At 32.0% G+C, this 9,291-nt stretch overlaps 1 pseudogene; it reads right to left on the minus strand.

The window, feature by feature from the left end:
* LOC134684344 (vinculin-like) overlaps positions 1 to 7,811 on the minus strand; it is a 41,443-nt pseudogene extending 33,632 nt beyond the window's left edge.
* Positions 7,812 to 9,291: the final 1,480 nt, after the last annotated feature.

The following is a 9,291-nucleotide window of genomic DNA, read 5'->3' on the forward strand; positions in this document are numbered from 1 at the left end:
TATCGAAAGGTCCGAAATATCGTGAGCCTAAATCCATCAATTGGAAATACAACTTTAAAATTTTGATGGATTCAGTCGAAGATTATGCCAGGCAATGGGCTAAGCGCGAGAAGGAAGACGTAGACACTCTATCCGAATGGATAAAGGCAGTGAGGTCCTTAATACAAATCAGAATTAAGAAACTGAATGGGTCCATCAATGCCCATGCTACGTCAATCTTTAAAGACCCAAATGTTGCTAAACACCTATCCGACCTCCATGATAAATATGTTGTTGTCCCCGCAGACAAAGCCCCAAATAACATCGTTTTTGTCTGTAAAAGTCATTACATTAATTGCTTGAAACACGAATTAGGTATAGACAATTCACTTGGAAACTCAACATATACCCTCACGACACTTACCAAAGAGGAAATCCTGGATAATCATAGGTCTGTTCTTTGTCCCTTTGGTATTTCAACCAAAGATGAAGAACTGGATCTTCCATCACTGTATTGGATACCTAAACTACATAAGTGTCCTTACAAACAGCGGTATATTGCTGGGTCTTCCAAGTGCTCCACAAAACCTCTTTCTAAATTATTAACATCCATTTTATCAGCAATCAAAGACGGGCTTCAAAGCTATTGTGAAACTTCCTATTCTAGAGGAGGCGTGAATCAGATGTGGATACTTAAAAATTCCAAAGATCTTTTAGAGTACATACAATCTAACTCTCTTTCATCTTGTAACAGTATTAAAACATTTGACTTCTCTACTCTTTACACAAGTATTCCACATTCCAAACTTAAAGACAAATTAAAAGAGTTGGTATTACTTTGCTTCATAAAAAAGAATGGCCAACGTAGATACAAGTATCTTGTCTTAGGGAGGGATAAATCCTACTTTGTAAAGAATCACTCTGATTCAAACAAAAAATTCTCTGAAACCGATATTATCAAGATGCTTGATTTCTTGATTGACAATATATTTGTTACGTTCGGAGGACGTGTTTTTCAACAGACTGTCGGCATCCCAATGGGAACAAACTGTGCCCCTCTACTTGCTGACTTGTTTCTTTATTATTATGAGGCTGACTTCATGCAGGAACTTCTTAGGAAGAAAAATAAGAAGTTAGCAATATCCTTTAACTCTACTTTCCGCTATATAGATGACGTTCTTTCACTAAACAATTCAAAATTTGGTGACTATGTGGAACGCATCTATCCCATCGAATTGGAGATAAAGGATACTACAGATACAGTTAAGTCAGCTTCATATCTTGACTTACATCTAGAAATTGACAATGAGGGTCAGTTGAAGACAAAACTTTACGACAAAAGAGATGATTTCAGCTTTCCAATTGTGAACTTTCCATTTCTAAGTAGCAACATTCCAGCAGCACCTGCATACGGGGTATATATCTCTCAATTGATACGATATTCCCGTTCTTGCATTTCCTATCATGATTTTCTTGATAGAGGGTTACTGCTCACAAGGAAGCTATTAAATCAAGAGTTCCAAATGGTGAAGTTGAAATCATCCCTCCGTAAATTTTACGGACACCATCACGAGTTGGTTGACCGTTATGGAATAACCGTTTCACAAATGATATCGGGTATGTTCCTTACGTCGTAACTACAATCCCCTTCCCTTTCATGAATTTGACCTACCGAATTAGACTATTTACCAGTTCATTTGCCAGTATTAAGGAAAAGATCAAGGTTAGAAGCAGACCTTCTAGTATCTGTTGAATCTTTCATTTCTAGGTTACTGACATATATGAGCTGCAATACTGCCTGAAATATGGGGTTTGATAAATATTTGGGTGCGGAGGAGTCGAAACAATAAAAAAAAATATATTCTGGACTTATCCATATATATCAAAATTATGAGAAGACCTTAACTCTTGGATATTTGAGAGGACAGAAATAAAACTAATTTTAAATATTGATTTGGTTTTATTTGGTATTCCAACAAAAACAGATAAAACTGACATAAAAATGTTAATACTTCTGTTATAAAAATTCTACATTTATAGAAGCAAATTATAAATGGTAAAAATCAAAATGATAGCACTAAAAATATATTTTAAAAAAAGGTTACTAATAGAAAAAAAATGTATTTTATAAAAATGCTCAGTAGGGCAGAGAATTGCTGGAACCCCTAGATGTCTGTACTGTCATAAAAGCAAACACAAAAAAAGCAATAATCACCACATATATTGAATATATATTTCATATCCAAACAGCCTTTGTCTTGCAATCATATTTTGAAATGTACTAAATTATAACAGCTGTGTCTATCAAATACATTGTATATCTTCTGTTTATTGTATATAACTATTGTGCATAAAAGTGTGTACATCTTCAAATGTTCGTGTGCAAATAAAAAAGAAATGCATTATAAAAAAAAATACATTTATTATGGAAGAATAAGTTAATAATATTAGAATGCAGACAAAACAAGACAATATGAAGGTAAAAAAAGAATAGTTAAGTTGTTTACCATGACCTTCGTTGGTAGAAAATTACCAATCCCAAACATGCATTGCAAAACAGAGAACTCAAATAAAAGTAATAACACAATAATCGAAACAAAATGCCACACACAACCAAGGACATGCACATGATTACAAGTTTGTTGCTTGCGACATGTATACAATAAGAAAACAATTATACCAAATCAGTTGCAAATAGTGCAAAACAAAAATTAAATAACTAAGAAAGGTCGAAGGATACTAAGTACAAATCTAAGGGTACACTTTCCGTTGGTGGTTAACGATTTATCTCATCAGTGTATGTGGAATAAACCCCCTAATGAATTTACCTTAGGGTTTAATAGTATTTTGTTTCAAGGCCAATATCACCTACATACAATCGTTTTCTCCTAGACAAAAATGATCAAACAGTACAGATTTAAATAAGTACCTGTAAACCCGTTAAAAGTCGTCTAGAAAAATCATGATTTTATATAATGCCAAAATATGAAACAAATTTCTAAACAGGATGTTTGATCGTAAGTCGTCGTTAATGTACATAATAATACACGTTTAAGGTGGTACCTAACACTACAGGGAGATAACTCTATAAAATCAGCTAAACGTTTTAATTACGTTGTGTTGTTAAAGCAATATTAAGCTTCTCAATGATCAAAATTAGTGTTTGTCAAACTGCTATATAACCAGTGTAATTTTTCTGATAAAACGGTTGGTTCAAATTTTTTGAAATTTTTATATTTTTGTCAAAGGGTCAAAGTAAGTATTTTGTAAAAATTTTATGAAAATTAAACGAGCCAAATAAATTTTAGTCAAGGTGTTGGGTACCACCTTAATCAATAAGTACCGTGATTAACAAGGTGTTCACTTAACACGCGTTTCGTGTACAAAATACTCATCAGTGACGCTTGAAAGATCAAATAGGACATAAGCTCTTACACGTTCAGCCATGAAAGCTTAAGGTTCTGACATAAAATGATTTGAAAAAATTAAATAGATGTGACCTAACGAATTTGACTATTTACTGAGCTTGTAATAAAATAAGCAATACGACGGTGACCAATTGTGGGTCAGGGTCTGCTTACCCGTCCGAAGCCCCTGATACCACCCCCAGTTCTTTGTTGGGTTCGTGTTGCTTAGTCTTTAATTTTCTCGGTTGTGTCTTGTGTACTATTATTTATCTTGTCCCCTCTTTTATAAAGAACGGCCTTATTTATTACAAAACAAATTTGACATATTGAAATCATTTACATTCACTGTAATATAGGGTGATGATTTGGGACATGCTGATAGTAATAAATAGACATGTTTTTGGGCTTTCAACCCTACATTCTTATACACAGGACAGTGGTGTAATAATTAAAAATGGTACAAATCACCATGAATTGATCAACGCGATGTTGTTCCGCATGTTGTTGGAACTAATTTGATTAATGATCCCATTCAAAATCAATATGATAGTCTCTTAGTCATAAGTTACAAAAATCCAGTATCCAACGTACTGTTTATGGTCAGAAATACAAATAGTCATATTGGTAATGTTTGTCCATTGCATGTATTTACTACTTTTGCTTGTGTTCAATTAAAAACAGAACAACATTATTATCTTGGGAAGACAAGCGTTAAATATGATTAATGTTTTTCATCAAACTTCAACCTTTTTTAAAAGATAAAATAAAAAGATTCGTAAACTTTAGTACATTTCTGAATAATGCGATTAGTTATGATGTAAAAATACGAAAACTTGGTTAAAAATTAAAAAAAAACTGGTAGATCATTATGTTAGCAAGCATGTACTTGGTTGTTGGGCAATACATGTTACACTCCCCTACTGTCATTGCAAAATAAAAAATCATATGGAAAATGAGCTCCGACAAGATCAGCCTATTATATATAGAGGGCCCGATATGACAACATTTAAAACAATGTAAACGAATGGCTCTTTTAATTACACCACGTTGAAGTAGAACATAAACTGAAAGAATACTCATTCCATTGGTTCATGACGTTTAATCTGGTCAATTGTTATGGACTTTCCCTTTTTGAATAACCTTGGTGTTCTTTAATTTATCTAAAACAATTCACAAAAGACATAAACAATATTTTCCCAGACTATACCAAACAGTTCAGATCCAAAGGAGTAAGTGTAAAGACGGCATAATCCGTCTGAAAAATCATAACCTTAATCCATCCAAAATATTACAGATATATTGTATCGACAGGATGTTTGACCGAAAGTTGTTATTACTGTTTCAATTTTATCAAATTAAAAGAGAGAGAGAGAGAGAGAGAGAGATAGATAGAGAGAGATAGAGAGAGAGAGAGAAAACAATAACTAGTAAACATGCATAAAACGAAAATGAACTGACAACACCATGACTAGCATAAAATAAGACAAACAAACACAGTGTACAAAACACACTTACAAGATACTTTAAACATTCAAAAACGTAAGAAACATTTGTTATATATTAATATTAATTTAAATCATAAAAGCATTCTGACCTTGAATAAACAATGATAAAATAATTTTAATGTTTTCTTGAAACTTTTAACTTTATTTGTATAGTTTCTCCCATTTCTGAAATTTTTCGCTATCCTATTGATATTAACATTTATGTAATACGAAAATGTTTTTTTTTTTAAACCTGGAATATCGAACATTTTTCCGATATAGCATAGCATGAAGTCGTCCTGTTTCATGTTCTAGGGTTCAATTAATTTCCGAGTTGAACATTTAATAAACAAATAAATAGATGTGATATGATTGCACAGTAGACAAGTATCCACCAAAGTCAAAATGGAGAGATTCAACATAAAAGAAAAAAAAAGGATCTTAAACAATTAAATCTAATTATACGGTCTATCAATGAGAAAAAAAACATTTACTTTTTAGTCGGCTATACAAGGCATCGACGTGATAAATATGAAGTTTTTCTTACTCTAAACAGCAAGTGTACTTTATTAAAGCGATTATCTATCATAAATTAATTTACAGATACAAATCAAATAAACTCATCATAGATACCAGGACCGAAATTTTATATCTTCGTAGGACGCGCGTTTCGTCAACAATAGACTAATCAGTTACGCTCGAATAAAAAATGTTAAAAGGGCTAAACAAATATATTTCCTAAAATACTATGGTTAAAATAAAATTTGATTATTTCAATAGTATTGTCTAAAATCTTATCACACATTGAATTACCGATGTAAACAAAACAAAATAGGTCACAAAAAATGAAAATGAAAGTGGTTTTATTCTATGTTTTCGAAGCGCTTTTCCAAATAAACATTCACAAGGAATGCTGTAAGTCAAGTATTTGAAAATGTTCATCGTCATATGTGAATGAAACATATATTCTATAATGGTCATACAATTCGTGATTATGTCCGTAACATTTTCGAATGGTGATTTCGACTTCAACACGTTGGAGTGTAAAAAAACATCATACTCCCAACTCTATATAAATGTATGTCTAAGACAATTGTGCTAAAAATAATATAAACATATTTAAAGCCTCTTTGATGCCAACAGATTTCACTTCCTTGTCATGGCAAAACATCTTGCTCCCTTCAACTTTGATCCCTGTTATTTCCTGTGCCTTAGGTGTTATTGGTTTCTTTGGAAGTACATATGTGTTGATAGAACCTTTGTAAGATGTTGCAGAAATCTGTGTTATGTGAGAGTTTCTTGCTGAAATATAAAAGGCATAACAATGGTAAATTACTTTCATGATAGGCATATGTTGAACAAGTACTACTAGCCAACAGAATCATGCCAATAAGAATTGAAAAATGCATTTACTAGAAAATTTTTAAACTTTACAAGCCCAAGCTTTTGAAGCCGGTCACTCATATTATCTATACTATTTGAATGCTCATTGATCCCCGTTTTTGTTTTCAAGAAAGTAGTAAACTGAAGCTAAAATTGTCAAATCAACGACTATAACATAACCTGGGTACTGAACAGTCCATTTTGAGAATAAACTTAGTTTGTAAATTTGAGACCTAATATTTGACCATACATTGTTCTTTGAGCAAAGAAGCCATACATATTTTCGGACTCTTTATAGCTTACTATGAAGTATGGGCTTTGCTCATTGTTGAAGGGAATTCAGTGACCTATTGTTGTTAATTTCTATGCTATTTGGTCCTTTGTGAAGAGTTGTTTCAGTGGCAAACATACCACATATTTTTTTAAATACACAATATCTTGGAGGCATACAAGTATAATATATAGCACAAACATCTCACCCTTTTAGAGTACCTGAATATAATTTATGTTTTAGTGTGGTTCATCATTTTTGTAGTTGATCAATTTTATAATGAATTTGTCTGGTAATTTAGACACATGTATAAAGTTTCAATTTTTTTTTATGAAAAATAGGGTTGAAATTTCAACACATGACCATATCAAACCAATTCTAAAAACCTATGTCAACTCAAAATTTCTATAGTGGAGATAAATCTTTTTACTGCAATTATACCTAAGCCTGTTGCTTCAATGTCAAAGAAAATGTTTTTCACTGTAGTGGACCATTCAATACTTTGATATGCAGGTTGCAGTGATGGACTTGGAATTTCTTCAATGTCATCTGAAAGGTTGTCTTCCAAGCCAATGCCAGAAGAATAAGTGACATCTTCTCTAACTTCTCTTGTTGCAAGCTTTTGGTGTCTGAAGTACTTAAAAAGAAGCAAAATGAGGCATCATAAAGGGTCACTTCAGCCTTAGTCAATTAATTATCAATCAGTCAAAATACATTTAGTTATCATACAACATAGGTATTTGTAAAGGACAGACATATGGATAGAGAAGCTACTACATGTAGAAGGACTTGATTGTTCTACTCACAGACTGAATACAGTACACTGTGTTGGTATATTTATTATGACATTCATCAATCAAATAAACTTGTGTGATAGTCAGCTCATTGGTAATCAGACCCTCAAAATTCAAATACTATGTAGTCAAGTCAAACTAAGATTTAACCTCAAACTAATTGCAACAGAAAATGTTTTAGTTAATCTATATCATTATGCCCTTTATATACAAAGCAAAAATCCCATAAAATCTAACTTGAGTAAAACTCAAAATCAGCATTTCTAATTTCCTATGAAAATTAACATTGGATGGGGAGATACGGACTATCATCGTTTCATCAAGACCATACTCGCAAATGGTGTCAAGGGAGAGCCGAAAATTCAGTCCCTGACATGTTCATAAACAAAATGCCGGGAGCCTATACTATTTGGTTGACCGTGACAGGTTTGACGTCCTTTTGTGCAGGTGGAAAATCTAACTGTTTCTGATATTCATGTATAATAAGTTTCATTCTAAATTAATCAATTTATCATTACATGAACATAAATATTTCTATAAACAAGGTGAAGAATCAATGACTATGATTTCATACTCGAAAATTGATTTAAATTCAAAAGTACCTCCACGTTTTGATATTTTGCTGATGCATATTTTATAAGCGTCTTTAACATTAAACCAAACAGTGCGTTAGCAAGAATTTTAAGCGATGAAATCACACTTCTAAATGTTTAATAACTGTGCGTTTTGGTTTATTAGAACTTGGAGAGCAGATTTTATCACGGGAAAATAGTTTGTCTCACTTCTAAGTGTAAATTTAATTTGCATACTATTACAAAAACAGACATTGTTAACCTAGTACAATTTAGAATTTTTCACACTTTATTGTGTGACTCGTGTTCAACACTGGTGGGTGTGTTATTGACCCCTTAGCAGGTATTGGTGCGCTCGTCTGGTGTACTAAATCTTAAGTCAGGTATCTTTGATAAGTATATTAACTCACTTATACAATCTAGTTTCATAAACTTCTTATTTTCATAGAACTTACTTTTTCGCGTACTAAGTTACTATGCATGAATGACTACAATGGTAAAATTGCATTTTATTGAATTCTAAGATTAAACTATATAATTCATAGCTGATTTTGGATCTTATTTAACATTTGACAATATATAAATTTCATGAAAGCCAATAAGCAAAATCTGAAATAAAAAACCACTGTAACAAAATATCAGGATAAAATGACATTTATATTTGATTAAAGTTCATTTTGTAAAGATCAAGATTTAATAATGGAAAACGCATGAGAGTATCTATTTTCTTATATCTTTTTTATGTCACCCGATCGACAATGTCGGGTGACATATTGCTTTTTCTCTGTTTCTCTTTCTGTATTATTATTTTTCTTCCACCTATTTTGTCCGGCAGTTTTCCTCGGAGCCAATGGTACCAATCTTAATGAAAGTTAACTATAATGAAAATCCAGAAACTACACCAAAAATTTCAAAAATATTAAAATGCCCAAATTTGTTGAAACTTTATAGTAACGATGAGCAACATTGGTAGATGTGGAATTTGGCGTCGAAATTTCGAAAATGTCTGCCGTTACAATGGAAACAATGCAAAACAGGTCAAAATGATTCAACAACCTTAAAGTGGCATTTACTTTCTTAAAAATGGTATGTCAAATTGATCGAAACTTCGATGGTATGGTGCCTCCCGTGTACTAATGTGGTATATACCATTTTAATTTTGGGACAGGTCTCTGTTGTCATAGACACCATCACAAATGTAAAAAAATTCAAAAATTTCAAAATGCTCCAAAATTGATGAAACTTTATATGATTGTAGAATGGTAAGTATGAATGAGGCTTTTGATGTTGGATTTTTTTTTTAAAAGATCATTGTTGCCATGGAAACTGCAAAAATGTAAAAAAAAATCCAAATGCTTTGAACTTTATGAAACTTAATATTAGTGTTAACTGGCAAGTATA

Source organism: Mytilus trossulus, chromosome 9, assembly GCF_036588685.1.
Source record: "Mytilus trossulus isolate FHL-02 chromosome 9, PNRI_Mtr1.1.1.hap1, whole genome shotgun sequence".
In the NCBI taxonomy this organism is placed as follows: Eukaryota; Metazoa; Mollusca; class Bivalvia; order Mytilida; family Mytilidae; genus Mytilus; species Mytilus trossulus.